Source organism: Manis javanica, chromosome 5 (genome assembly GCF_040802235.1).
Source record: "Manis javanica isolate MJ-LG chromosome 5, MJ_LKY, whole genome shotgun sequence".
Lineage (NCBI taxonomy): Eukaryota > Metazoa > Chordata > Mammalia > Pholidota > Manidae > Manis > Manis javanica.
Window position 1 is genome coordinate 122640573 of NC_133160.1, and position 15920 is coordinate 122656492.

Below are 15920 nucleotides of genomic sequence, written 5' to 3' on the forward strand. Positions count from 1 at the left end.
CTGGGAGTAGCTTGGTCAGTTAAGATGTGTGTTGTCTCAGAAGTGTGAGTGGTAAGGTATAAACCTATCCAACCCCTGAGAATGTGAAAGAGGTGCAAGTCTTTGTAGGGTTTGGGGAGAGGTGGGGGAACTTTAATTCCCTACCTGGCCTTGTGCCTCCATCTCCTATACTACCAGGTAAAGAAAGGACATGTGGTGGAGCTGGGGATTGGAAAAGCAAGCTGCCTTTGAGAAGGCAAAAATACTCGTGAAGCAGATTAAAGCTCTGGGCTTCTTCCAAGCAGGACTGTCATTTGAGTTAGATGAGTCCTTTACTCCAGAAGGCATGGGTTGGGCACTGTGGCAGAGACAACTAAAGCAGAGAGTAACTCTAGGATTTTGATCCCAACTCTGAAAATGGGCAGAAAACCGATATACATCCAATACAGCAGCAGCTCTAGCAGTGTACTCAGTGCTCCTCTGGGTACAGCCTCTCAGTAAGGAGTAGCATATTATGGTATGACCTTCCCTTCCTATCAACGGATGGACTGAGAATATGCTCTGCCAACCCACCCCTGCTATTGCTCAAATGCCTACTTTGATTAAGTGGCATGCCTATTTGCAGCAGAGGAGCACTCTGTCCAGCAGCCTAGTCTCTAGAAATGTGCGTGCGACTAGGCCCTGTGCGGTATGTAGACCCTCCAAATGCGCCCACCCCTACTGCTGTGGGAGCTGCTGTGGCCTATAGAGAAGAGAGTATGGGACCTTCCTGCTGATGCCTGCATACAGAGAATCTATTCTAGGCAATCCTTCTACCCTTCCTGTAGTTGCTATTCAGCCTAACACTTACATGGTCTCGGAAACAAGAATGAATCACAGCAGCCAATGCGCTGAACTCAGAGTGGTTTGGCTGGTGAACTGTGTAGTCATTCTATCATATTAAAGGATAGGGACTGGCTTGGCACTGACTAGTCCTACCACCCAGGTACTCACTGGGTAGGCCCTCATGGGATCAATGGTTGTGTGGCACGAATCTTTGCCTTGGCTTCCACCTGGGTGGTTGGGCCACTGCACCCTGGGCATAGGGGAGCATCTGTTCCTGGTAACAACAGTTGCCAACCTTCCTCTCAAGGCCAGATAGGCACATTCGTTTTCCACTGGTATGGTCATTAACAGCTATCTTTGCTCCCTCTGTTGGTCTGGAGGACAGTATAGTACACATAGAAGACTTACTACATTCACCCAGCAAACCTTATATGACATGATAGTGGACAAAGCCTATCTTTACTGAGCACTGAAATGTCTCTAGTAAGAAAAGCTTTCCTCCGAAAGAGGACAGCTTTAGACATTATCACTGCCTTACAAGGAAGTAACTGTGACATTATTCAAACAGAATGTTGTGTGTTTACACCTGATGAGTCTGCTAATGTGCCATTTTTATTAAATCACATAAGGATACAAGTGAATGCCATAAATGATTTGAACACCAGCCTAGGGGGTCGACCCTATTAGTCATTTGGGTTTGGTTTGGCTCTAATCCCCAGTTCCACACATGTCCTTTCTTTACCAGATGGTATAAAGGATGGAGGCACAGTGCTAAGGGGCTCTTGGGGAGAAAAAAAAAGTTATTTATTTTGGGAATCATTAAGCTGTGTTTTCTCTAGCCTGTGCCTATGCTACTGCTGTGGCATCTGCTTCCAATGCTGCCACACAGCGGCCAAACGAGCCACTTGCATTGAGTGAAGCCCCTTGCTGACCACTCAGGGCACCCTGCAGAAAGGGAGGACTTGTAAGATTGAAGAGCCAGTCATGAAGGACCGAGTGTTGTTGGGGATCATCAGGAGCAAACGATTGCCAGTTGCTCCATGAGCTGGACCCAGGTTACTGGGGGTACTTCACCTCCTCCCCTGTTCTTGGAATGTCATTCCACTTGCCTAAACCCAATTAAGGCTCTATGTAAACTTGAGACTCAGGCAGGCAGCAGTGGATATCTACTAGTCTTAGAGCCGCCAAAGACTAGCCTCACGTGCAAACTCCCTTGCTTATTAAAATTGCCACCTACCAGTGTGGGGTGGTCTGCCACTTTCTTCCGCCTCTTGCTGCCTTCCACATGCAGGGTCCAGTTTCAGATTTCACCAGGGAAGCTGCTGAGGGTGCAAAACTGTAATTCTGGTCAGATCAGCGGGTGGTGTCCATGCTTTCTGTTGGGCTCCTCTTTGAAGGGGCTGCCTGGTGGGGCTCTGAGGTTGGGCAGAGCCAGCTGGCACATGGCTTCGACTGTGGGGGACGTGTGGCAGGATCTGCAGTTGAACAGGGACTACTGTCGGGGCTGCAAGGCTCACCGTTGGGTCAGTCCACCACCGGGCCCTGCAGCTGGTCAGAGCAGTTTGATAGGGCTCTGCGTTCCAGCGAGACCACAGGTGAATCCTGAAGGGTCGGTGAGCGGATGGCTGGTCTCTGCTCTCAGGCCGCACCGCTGGTGGGGCCCGGGGTTGGTGGGGTCCGGGGTTGGCGGTTCCCCACGGGCTTCCAGGGTGGGCGTGGTCAGCAGGCAGGGCGGCGGGGCACGGCGGCCGGTGGGCTCTGTGGTCGCCACGCCGGTGGGCGGCAGGGCGCAGCGGGGTCGGACCGGGCCGCTCCCACTGGGCTCGCTGTGAGCCGGGGCTCCTGACGGTGCTGCACAGCTGGGACCGGTAGGTGCGGCTCTGAGGCTGGCGGGCCCCGGCTGGGCTCCGCGGTGGAGGTCGGCTGCGTGCTGGGCTGGGTTCTGCCGCGGAAGCCGGTGGCCGAGGCCGGTGAGGTGGGCTCCAGGCTCCTCCTCTGTGGCGGGCCCGGCTCCCGCCGCCGCCAGAACAAGCGAAGCGCGTGCGGAACAGCTCCGCCCGGGATTCCCGGGCGCTGGCGCGCAACCCCGGCCCCCGGGCTTCATTCTGAGCGTTCCCCGGGGGCTCTAACCGTGCCGGCTTCACCCAGCTCTGCCTGTGTGAATGAGAGGAGGCGGCCTCCCTGTTGAGGCCTGAGACACAGATGCCGCCGGTCCCCCGCGGTCGCGCCGGCACGTGAGAAATCGGGGCTGGGTGGTTCTCAGTCCCGCTCGGCGCTGAGGCAACTTGGCGAAGGGATAAAGTGAACTATTCTTACCGGCTTAATGCAGTTTTCCCCAGGTTTTGTTTTGTTTGGTTTTGCTCCTTCCCTTTGTTTTCCAGAATTCTCACAAAGGTTTTCTCTTTCGTGGATAGTTGCTTAATTGGCGTTTCTACGGGAACGGCCAGAGCAGGGCACCTCTTATTCCGCCATCTTGCCCAAGTTACCTCAGTTGCTATTTACAGTTGTGAATATATATTTGATGATTTTATTAGTATGTTTAGGGGGGAAAAGTCGTATGTTCTGACCGCAATTCATTTTAAGTTACTTGCGTGTTTTTTGTAGACCGGGATCTTGCATTCCCCACCACTGATCTTCGCCGCTAGAATGTTTTTGCCATGTGCATGATGTGATGTTTGCCAACCACTTGATTCCCTAACACCCTCCCTCTCATTGTGACAATTTTAAAGAATTCAGAAATTCGTGTTTATAATATTCACTATGCTAAAAATGTGAAAATAATAGTAGCGATTTGAAAAGAGTATTTTTTAAATGTGTTTTTATATGTATTTTAGTGTGCATTTGTCAGGGAAATGGCATACTTGAACAGCAGAATATTAATCTAGTGCCACTTTTAAAAAGTATATGTAATTGTATTTATACAGAGAGTGTCACGTAATTTTTTAAGACCTTCCAATATTTGTTTTTTATAGGTAAAATACATAAGGAATGATCACTTAAATTCTGAAATCCAGTATGTTCTTCCTAAATGGCCAAGTGATCTTTTACAGTGTAAATCACATTTGTGGAACAGCACCATCAACAAATACTCCCCGACTCTATCTAACCACCTGCTTTATGTTCTAGGAGATTTTATACCACTCAGGATAAAGTCAATGGTTTCTACCCTGACAGAGGGCTCTGCCTGGTCTGGGGCGGCCTACCGTTTCAGCCAAATCCCACGATACTCTACCACGTTTTCCCTAATTGCTAACGTCATCCTGGTTTATAGCTTAACAAACACACCAAGCCTTTTCCAGGCTTTAGGCCATTGGACAGCACGGTTACTCAATGACGGAGTGCACATCTGTGGTTCTGAGTGATCCTGGAGGTTTCATCTTAAAGATCATCTCCTCAATTAGGCCTTCTGTGATGATCTGATTGCCCCCTTCCCATTACTGTAAGAGCTTTCAGGAACTCTTCCACTGGTCTTTAACATTTTGTGTTTTTTTATACATTTGTCATTTATTTAGTTTCAGGCCCTTGCCTCCTTTTGCAAGCCATATTAGAAGGAGAGATTATATCATTTGCATTCACTATCATGTACATGGAATACACAACAATAGCTAGCCACATAATTGACTTTTATAAATATTTGTCAAGGGAATAAAACGATGATTAAAACACTGTCTCCTAAGTACATTTATCTCTGTATGTTAACTAATTAATTATGTTATTTTATTACAACCTAAGAAGTAATTTAAAAATTTTTGAAGGAATGCTATAGGTTCAATTTTAGTCTTTTTTGAAAATTATACAATAGTAAATAAGAAATATCTCTTTTTGAATTTTTGCATAGAGATATTTAGGCCATTTAAAATAGACTTTCAAAAGAATTTAAATACTAATCTAATGTCAAGGTTTTTTAACAGAGATACTATATAAATATTAAATGAAGTATCCATATACAATAATCCATTAAAATGGGACTATTAGAAAGGTAAGTTTAAAAGCTTGCTATTAACTTTGAACAACTTTGAAAAACAATAAAAATACTTTCTTTAACTTACTTTTGATTGAAATAGGTGGCAAGTGCAGAAAATTGAATGAAGCTTAGGTTTGCTTATCTGTACAAATGGAAATGAGAATTTCCATGAATATAAACTAAGTAAAATACAAATACATTTTTATTTGGAGTAAAAATGCATTTCATTGACAACTTTAAGCTTGAAAACAATTTCTTTTAGGAGCATTTCTTTTTTTTTTTTTGAGCAAATATTGAATACCATTAGAATAAGACAAATATTCACAGAGCAACCTGAATAAAATCATCTACCCTTTGAATAGTTACTTTACTTATTCAAGCAAACCATTCCTCACCTTCTATTATAATTGGAAGTGGACTCTATATTTACTATATTTCATAGCATAATTGTGCTTTTCCTTAGTGTGTAATATTTGCAAGGATTTAACTCATATGGACACCAAAATTCTGACTTTAATTATTGAATAAAGCCTCAAATGCATAAACTGTGATGTATAAACTTAGCTAGAGATTATTTTGTACTTGTCTTTGTCTACTTTTTCTGCTTTAGTTCTCCCATGCATTTCAGGGCACTTCTTTTTAGCATTTATTTGCTCAGTAATTCCAAGTTTAATATATCTAATGTATTTGTACATAAATTACACTAAATATATTCCTAACCGTCATTCTTGATCTTGTATCCTAAGGCAGTTAGTGATCTCACTGGCAATATTCTTTTCTTTTAAAGTATCATTGATATATAATCTTATGATGTTTTCACATAAACAACCCGGTGGTTTGAACATTCACCCGTATTATAAAGGCCTTACCCCCTCTATTGTGGTCACTGTCTATCAGCTAAGTAAGATGCTATGGAGTCATTACTTGTCTTCTCCAAGCTGTACTGCCTTCCGCATGACCTACCTATATTGTGATTGCCAATTATAGTGCTCCTTAATCCCCTTCTCACTCCCAACCCACCCTCCCCAACCCCTCCCCTTTGGTATCCACTAGTCCCCTCTCTGTGTCTATGAGTCTGCTGTTTTGTTCCTTCAGTTTTGCTTCGTTGTGATACTCCGTAAATGAGTGAAGTCGTTTGGTACTTGTTTTTCTCCACCTGGCTTATTTCACTCAGGCTTATACACTCTAGCTCCATCCATGTTGTTGCAAATGGTAGGATTTCTTTTCTTTTTATGGTTGAATAATATTCCATTGTGTATACATACCACATCTTTATCCATTTATCTACTTAGGACACTTAGGATGCTTCCATATCTTGGCCATTGTAAATAGTGCAGCAATAAACGTTAAGGCTGCATATGTCTTTTTGAATCACAGATCTTGTTTTCTTTATGTAAATTCCTAGGAGTGGAATTACTGGGTCAAATGGTATTTCTATTAGGTTTTTGAGGAACCTCTATATTGCTTTCCACAATGGTTGAACGAATTTACATTCCCACCAACAGTGTAGAAGGGTTACCCTTTCTCTGCATCCTTGCTAGCATTTGTTGTTCCTTGTCTTTTGGATGTTGGCCATCCTAACTAGTATGAGATGGAGTATTTATTTTAGTTTCAGGCCCTTGTGTGATTTATCTCATTGTGGTTTTGATTTGTATTTCCTTAATGATTAGCGATGTGGAGCATCTTTTCATGGGCCTGTTGACCATCTGTATGTCTTTGGAGAAGTGTGCTCAGATCCTCCACTTATTTTTTAATTGGGTTATTTGATTTTTGGATGTTGAAGATGTGAGTTCTTTATATATTTTGGATGTTAACCCCTTATCAAATAAATCATTTATGAATGTATTGTCCCATACTATAGGATTCACTGGCATTATTCTTATCAGTCCATTAAGCCAATCACTATGGGCCTGATTCTCTGTTTACCTTTGATTTTTTTTCACTGTCCTGTATCTGATTCAACAGGGATCATTTATATAGCCCTATATACCTATGTATCCATAGCAGTTGATCTACAATACTATCTCAAGTAATTTAATTATCAACTAATTCTGTCATTAAGTATTTGGGGCTTATATAGGTTAATATGTGTCAGATTGAAAATGAGAGAATTTTAACTTAAGATAACTTAAAAAAAATAAGGGATATTATTTGCACACAGGCATTTAAGTTTGGTTATTTTCTAATTATCAAGAGACTTGTGATCCCAGTACAACTCTTCATCTGTTAGATTCTTGCTAATTGCTAGACATTATAGCCACTAGTAACTACAATTACATCCTACCAGTTTTTTAGGTTTAATCTTATCCAAAAGTTGTGGCACATCTTCTAGAGTTGTCTGACCTAGCTTGAGATTCATGCCTACTTATATCTTAAGAAAGGGAAATCATTTTATAAGAAAAAGATGTTTGGGGTTCCAGAAAGACAAATATGTGTGTTTAGTACATGTTTCTTTTTCTATTTCTTTAATTTTTAAGCATTTGCTTAAGAATGCAGAATAGAAACCCTGATGAAATGAGAAGTGTCATTTTTAAAAAACAGTATATTACATTTTTGTAAGGTACTAACTGTATACCAGTGTACATTACATTTCAAGTACTCCAGTCAAATTTTTAAGGGAAAATTTGACACATGCAAAAAATGTACAGTCTAGTATAAGGAACCATCAGGGACTCATTACCTGGATTCTGTTTATCAACTCAGAATTGATTGTTTCATCTATAGATCCTATCTAACACCTCCCACCCAATGGATTATTTGAAGCCAATTTTAGATATCATAAGATTTCAACAACAAATCTTAGTATTGGCCAGTGGGAGTCTCTTTAATTTGGTCCCTGATATTTCTGACATCATCAAAATGGCTTCTTATCACTTCACTTGCATTGATAAATGCACAATATCCAGACATATCTTGTATGTTTTCTGCCAAACCCAGTATCAATTATTTATCCAAAGAAACTGAGATTTCTTTGAAATTTGCATACTTTTAAAAATACCATTGTGATTTCTAATACCATTTTAAAATACTTTTTTCCTTTATACAAGTGTAGGACACTTTTGAAATTTTTATTTTCACCTCTTTGTCTAACTTATAAATGGTCTCTATTCAATTAGTACATTCATTCCATTCATTTAATATTTACTGAGTATTAACCATATGCCAAGCAGGATTCTGGGAATATGATTGGGAGCAACAGAGAAAAATATTTGCTTTCATGTAGCTGTCATTCTGGAGGAAGACTGATTTGATTTCAATGTATTTTGGAGCTGTCTCTCAAAATCCTGTCTTAGAGAATGTTTGTGTTCTCTTTTCCATAGGCTTCTTCCCTGGGCTCTGGTCTATTGGTTAATATCTTATTTAATAATAATTGTTGCTTTCATAAGTCCCTCAAATTTTAGTTGCCTGTTATGCTTGCTATTTTTAGTATAGTTTATTTTCCCAATATTTTTTCTGCATATGTCTTTGTTATTCTGTATGTTCTTTTCATATTTTAATTATCTGATACATTTCCATAAAAGAACATGTCACTATATATTCTTTTGGGATATAGATTCTTATACTTTCTTTTAAGTATAAGACTAATTTTTTATACCTTCAGAATTAGAAATGCCAATTTTGACTTGGCAAATATATGGAAGGGTATTGAATCATTGTTGCTATTCAAATATACTGAATTAGAGCAGTATTGTGTAAGATATACAATAAATACAAACATTAAAGTACATTTATATTTTATAGATAAATAAAAAAGTAAGTTTGGATAAAAGATTTTAATATAATTTTTAAAGAGCTAAGTTTTTATGATAGCATTTTATCTCTTTCATTATTTTATGTTATATTACATATTAATTATATCATTGTATGTATCATATAATTACATGGAAACATATATTATTCCTTTTATGCAACTCATCTGGAAGGTAATAAAATACCTGGGGTAAATAATTAGTCCAAGATTTTAAAGACTTTTAAATAAATTATGTCATAAATACTAATTAAGTTAATATCATTGGATTTTCTATTTTACTTCTAAGAGTTTCACTTTGAGAATTTTAGTACGACAACACTTCTCCAAGTATTTTAACAAAACATTTCTTATAGGAATTCAGTTTCCTAATCAACATGTAGCTTAAGTCAATTACTGGGCAAGTGACAGTATATGCAAACTTGTTATGAATTTTTTCTTTGCATGTTGGTGAAACAAAAATAGAAGATGCTGTTTTTGTGTGTGTGTGTGTGTGTAATGATATTATGGTAGGTCCAATAGTAGATCAGTTCCTTGGAGGTATGGGAAAGGGCTGGTTGATTATTATAGGTTATTAACCTGAAAGGTAGGTTTGGACTAATTATGTTCAGTATACAGCATTTATGGGGGGGGGTGTATAATTGAAAGTATACTACATAAATTGCAGAGGTTACTTTTCTTAGCCATTTCAATAAATTATTCCAGTAAGTATTTTTGTCAGTCAGGATCAAGAAATAGTCTGTTCAGAAATGTCAGCCTTGTGAATATGTTTATAGCTTTTGAACTAGCAACAGAAGTTTTAAGTATCTGTCATGTGCTATGACAGCTTAAAGCTTCCTTACTTCACATTACAAATTCACTTGCATATTTTGTAGTAGGTTGAATAAGTCACAAAAAACAATGTTCTTCCTCTGGATAACAGAGGAGGAACTTTAAGCACACATAATTAAATTGATTATTTCTGTTTTCTTCCTTGGTGAAAAAAAACAGACACAAAGAATATACTGCATAGTAGGGTGTTAACAATTCATGAGTTCTCAGAATTTACTTTAAAGTGAATGTTTGGTATTTATTGGGTCAGTTACAGTGGCACTTTTCAAGTTGACTGGTAATTTACAGCAACAATGAATTTACTTTTAAATCAGAAAAAAATCATAGTCTCTCCTTTTATATTTAGTATTATGTTTAACTGGGCTCTCACATGTTTTTGCCAAGTATAGTAATGCTGTAAATACATAATTCTTTTTTCAAATACCTCATATTCTCAAAAGAATTTAATAGGAAATCAAGTGGAAAATAACAAAAATAAACTACCCTCCAGAAATTTCCATTTTTTTATTTAAATTTTTGACAGGTTGACTGTTACCACGACTAGGATAGGGTCTATAGATAAACTGATGAGCTTATTTTATTTATTTTAAACTTCCAACAACAAACATTCATTACTGTGCTCACATATCAATTGGGAATGCTCTTATGTTGTGTGTCTGCTGATTGGTTGGACTGGTTCTGCTCCATGAGTCTTGTTTTTCTGGGATCAGTAGGCTACCTGACATGTTATTCTCATGCTAATGGAGAAACATAGAATAAGGCCAATTGTGCAGTGTTCATCTCTACCACTATACTAGTGACCAAAACAAGTTTTATCTTAGTACCTGTTTAACAATGCAGGTTCCTCTGTTACTTCAGACACAAGAGCAACACAATTTGTTGGTGAAGATATAGGTCAGGTAAAATGTAATTTGGGTTGCACAGGACTATACTACATGTGGCAAAAGATAGAAAGTAGTGACAAAATAACAATTAATGTGAACAGACCAAAAACAAACATCTACTTTCTTGATCCTGAATTAAACTTGTGCTATAAATTTTCCAAAATCTTAAAAAATGTTATTGTAAGATATGTATGCTATGAACTAATGAAGAGTAAATATCAAATGTAAATGGTAAATATCAATTTGTAAACCTTGAAGAAAAAGGAAAGAGTAAAAATAAATATTTCTAATGCATTGTCTTGGTGAACTTTTTCAAACATAAAGACTCCCAGCCTCCTCAACTTGCTTCCATTTGATTAGTTTGGCAAACACTTTTATGTGTACAGAATGCCATATGAACAATCTAATACCAACTAAATCTTTGGAAGATTCTGCATGCAAGACACTGAAAAGTACTTTATTGATACTGCCTGTTTCTATGCAAAGAGACAGAAAATGGATCATTTGGAAGAAACTAATCTACACTCATTCCTAGGTTTAATTTTCTGAAGCCTTAGAATCATTTGAATTTAAATTGGCTGACATTTCCAGTTCATTCAGCTGTTTATTTACAATATAAATTGCAGATAACAATATATATACATTTTTTAAAGAATAGCAAAACATTTTCTGAATCTTCTCAGGGTAAATACATTTCAAAAAAGCTTCAATACCATTCCTACTTTTATCCTCAAAAAGTGCTTTAGGATTTATAGCTGTTATCTACTACACTTTGTTTTTACCAATCTACCAATTCCTAATGAGTAAATAAATACATGAAGTTTTTTCCCTTCTACTCATTATGAAGCACCATGTTGTATTTGCTACAAATAAAGTTTAATTAATCTTTTATATTTTAATCCAAGATTACTATAGTTCCAAACTCCTGAATTTATAACATCTTGAAATTTATATCATTCTACTTGTTTTAGATTTTAAAACTGCAAATGAGAATAAAGTCATTTGTTCCTTTCACAAAATTCTTTGCCTTTTATCAATCATAACTAATCTTACTAGCTTCATATTACATTACTGTTTTTCCTCAGATATATTTCTTTAAAATATATTTTAATCAGTTTATTTTTACCAGTAAAAAGTTGTATAAATGAGAATTTATCAAAATATCAAAATTAAAGGTTTTGTTAAGTTTTTCCATAAGATACTTTTGATGTGTACTCACCTGCTGTACATAGATCTAAATTCTGAAGTTTACCCATACAATTATTTCTAAGTCCCTGATAACTTGACCAAAATTAACCAAAGTTAGAGAAACCAGTCAATTAGTACTGAAGCATTTCCACAACCAATGGCATAATTTAACAAATTATACTACAAATAAACTCATTGTGAATGGAAAGTTATCATTACACTTATTTTCTGGGAACAATGGCAGTTCATATTTTCTAATTTAATAGGTTTTGTCCAAGAAAAACACTTTGCACACTAGTCTTGAAATCTCATCAAGGTTGATACATATTTCCTATTGAAAATGCTCAGTTCTCATGAAGTGATTCTGAAGAATCTATTTTTGTTTGTTTGTTTGTTTTGTAAAAGGGGTATCTCATAGATCAAAATGGAAAGTAAAACAATAAAAAAAATAAAAAATAAAAAATAAAACTTCCTAATCTAAGAAGTTGTTTCAATGTAGTCTTTTAAAGAGTGAAGAGCTAGTGCAAAGGTCTACATGTATTTTTCCTTCCATATTTTTACTCCCAATCAAACTGCCCTTCACTTATCCCACAGGAGTAAGGGAATAAAAGACACAACTCTTATTTCATAGAGCTTCATGGAAGAAAGAAGAATATACTTATATTCTTGTTTTACTTTTCATTTGTACTCCACAGAAAATGGAATGACTGGAATACAAATGCTATTTAATATGTTTAAAGATGATTTAGTCAGTTTATCATGAATTTATTTAAAAAATCACAGATAAAATGTTGGGTATGGAAAAGCACTGAACAATGAGTTAATTTCCATTGTTATATATTCGCAGAGTCATAAAATGATAGAATTGGGAGAGACTTTTGAAATTGTTATTTCAGAGATTAACGTATTTACTATGCACTCAATTTTGATTGTTAATTAGATATATATGTATGTGTGTGTGTGTGTGTGTGTGTGTGTATATATATATATATATATATTCAATTTGAAAGCACTCACTGTTTATTAACTGACCAGATTACAAAAATATGGTAGATACCTTAATTCATCCTTCTAATAAGCCTGTTGATCTGGTCTTCCCTGTTGCCAGCATCTCCACCCTCTACAAAATGGGTGGTCTTTTTCTTCATTCCACCTAATGGAGAAGATAACTTGAAGGGCCACAGGAAGTTGTTTGCTTCTTTGAAACGTTTTTCAACAGTATAGATCTCATGAATCAGATCCTGCATGCAGATAATGCCATATTTACCAAGAGATTGAGCAATCAATGTGTTATCTGTCAGAACAATTCGTTTCTTGTTGATTTTGCCATAACCATGCTTATAGATGAGTTCATTTACTGACTTTAGGTTTGGGTACCCCCATGCAATGTATGGTTCCACAATCCTCAGCATGTTAATGGAAGCCTTGTTAAGCTTAACAAAGGTGCCACTGAAGATCTGGCGAAGGTGAAGAAGTTGCAACACCTTTCGAACCTTTGGGCTCACGCCATTGATACCTCTGATTCTGATGACAAATGCCAATTTGGGTTCTGCAGGTACAAAGAAGTTGCCAGCTTTTCTTGCCATCCTAGCCATTCAAATCTCAGTTCTATACATCTGCCTATATTCCTTGTGATAGTGCTTAGCTTTTTCATAGATAAGCTTCCTTCTTGCCTTTTGAAGCATCTTTTGTGTAAACTTCTTTCTCAGGCGCTTGATCTTCAACTCTGCGAAATTCCTTCCTTTTTCTTCAGGGTTTCTGGCACAGCAGGAACCTTTTTTTTCTTCTCTTTTGCAGCCTCCATGGCTCCAGCCGGAAAAAGAGCTGTATATATATTTTTTTATCTTTTATAAGCAAACTTGAATATTTTTCATGATATAGACATAAAGATGAAAATTCCATTGGCTACTTTTCAAAAAAAGTATTCAAATTTGTTTATTTTATTGTATAAAGGTAGTGGTGGGTGAAGAAGAACCCAATTAAAAAATGACCATTTTCCACTGAAACTAGCCCATAAGAAAAAAGTATTGTCTGAGTAATTTTATCTCTGAATGTAGTCTTTATCATTTTGAGATTAAAACATATGCAATTACCTATTTAAGAGAAAATCACAGTGACATAAGAAATGACATTCAAAAATTGAAAATAAAAAGCGAAATGTATTTTTAGCTTTTTGAGGAACCTCCATACTGTATAAGAACAAAGAAAAAACTGAAGGAACAAAACAGCAGCAGACTCACAGAACCCAAGAATGGACTAACAGTTACCAAGGGGAAAGGGACTGGTGAGGGTGGGTGGGAAGGGAGGGATAAGGGGGAAAATGGGGCATTACGATTAGCACAGAATGTAGGGGGTGGGACATGGGAAAGGCAGTATATACAGAAAAGACAAGTAATGATTCTGTAGCATCTTACTACACTAATGGACAGTGACTGTAATGGGGTATGTGGGGGGACTTGATAATGGGTGGAGTCTAGTAACCATAATGTTGTTCAAGTAATTGTACATTAATGATATCAAAATAAAAAAATTAAATTAAATTAAAATAAAATAAATTACTCTCCTAACAACAACAAAAAATATATAATCCATTAAGTACAATCGAGCAGTTTATTGAGTAAAATGTGAATTACAGACTCAGAAGCTCTTCAAGGATTTACTTTAAGTCTGGACTGTAAATGGAATAGAGAAAACTTGTGACTTTCCTCATATATAAAAACAAATAATTCCAGATGACTGTTCTCATTCACATAAACTAACATTGGTCACACTTAAAAAACACAACCAGAGACAAAACTCTTCTGCAAACACAATTATATATAACTATAGATATGACTATAGATGAATAGATATATACGTACAGATACAATTTTCAGATTATCCAAATCTCTAAAGCAGGGAACATTTTTGCATCACACAACTTTGCCTAAATACATACAATACTTAATAGAAACTTTTTAAGACATCATGGTCCTTACATAATCTGAAAAGGGTTCTAAACCTTGAACCTTAATCCCTTATTTTCTATAGAAATTGTGTTATACTCTCCTTTCCTGTAATCATCTGTAATTTTTCAACTGAGAATTTATGAACATTTGGTATGACCTACAGCATGCTGTGAACCTTTTCCCCAGAGCTCTCTTTTGTGGTACTACTATTCCTCTCACTGAAAGCAGCACTCAAATTTTTGAATCAAACTGATTATAGCTACAGTGTCACAGTTTGCCCTTATATTAGATTTCAACCCAGTTCAATTACACAGTATGCTCCTTTCTGCCATGGCATGAATGGCAGGACAAAGATAAATGAACACAACTGCTGCAATTGATTGATCCCAACATGCATGCAGATTGATTAATGTCTAGGAGCAACCTGAAGAATAGTATTCATTTGTAACTACTGGTCAGTTTTTAAATTGAAGATTTCATGAAATACCATGCATTTAATTGAATATTTTTTAATATTTTGGGAATGCTAACAAATGATTACATATATATAATTTTAAGGCATATGTCAGAATGCCACATTTTACTCAATAAACTGTTCTACTGTGCTTCCTGAGTTACATTTAATTTTTTATTTTCCAATTTTTGAATGTAATCTCATATCATTGATTTTCCCTCAAATAGATAATTGTGTATGTTTTGGTATAAAAATGCTAAAGACAACATTTAATTTGTTAACACTTTACTAATATATTGCATTTAATTAACAAATTTGATTTGATTAATTTTTTATGAGTTTCATCAAATGATATACTAAAAAATACATGCTCAGATTGGAAAATCTCACTCCTGTTCCAGTATTTCTGCTACAGAAGTGACTAGTTTAACTTATGGGTTCTGGGGCAAGCAAACTTATAATTTATCTGTATATCTATCTATCTACCTACTTATATATCTATCTATCTATCTATCTCTATATATAAATATAAAGAGAGATGGATAATTTTTTTCTTAAACAGATACTTAAAAATAATGTTTTCCTGAGTGCTCAAATTTCCAAAATGTATAGTGTTCATCTGTTACAAAATAAAGTGTTTAATGGTAATGAGGATATAAACATAATTCAAAGGAACACATGGCAATACATACAAACTGGAAATATTTTTATTTGTAGAAGTTGCCATTATATTAATGGATACTGCTGACACTTAAAATGCAAGAAGTGTTATGTTAAGTAAATGTATGGACTTTTATTTAAAGTATTACTAGCATTGTTATTTTATATAATTGGACTTAAATTGGCCTTATATTGGAAAATATATATATTTCATATATTTATATAATTTGGACTTAAGTATAGCATGATTATAATAAATATCATTATTCAATTTTTATTATAATATGCAACATTATGGAATTCAGATTTCCATGAAGATTGATAGAAGATCTATTACCTGACAGAAGAATAAGTGAATCTTTAAGGCATATGCTAGAAACCTAATCCACGAAGGACAACCAAAAGCAGATAATGGGTTTATTGATATTACATGGCAAGA

General features: G+C 36.3%; 1 long non-coding RNA gene and 1 pseudogene across 1 annotated transcript in view; one reads left to right on the plus strand and one right to left on the minus strand.

Moving 5' to 3' along the window:
- The first annotated feature begins 2539 nt into the window (after positions 1-2539).
- LOC140849391 (uncharacterized) overlaps positions 2540-15920 on the plus strand; it is a 134020-nt gene continuing 120639 nt past the window's right edge. Inside the window, exon 1 of the long non-coding RNA XR_012131139.1 lies at positions 2540-2672. This is a non-coding gene — a long non-coding RNA (uncharacterized lncRNA). The remainder of the gene's footprint in view (positions 2673-15920) is intronic.
- LOC108409515 (large ribosomal subunit protein uL30 pseudogene) lies at positions 12417-13237 on the minus strand (annotated as a pseudogene).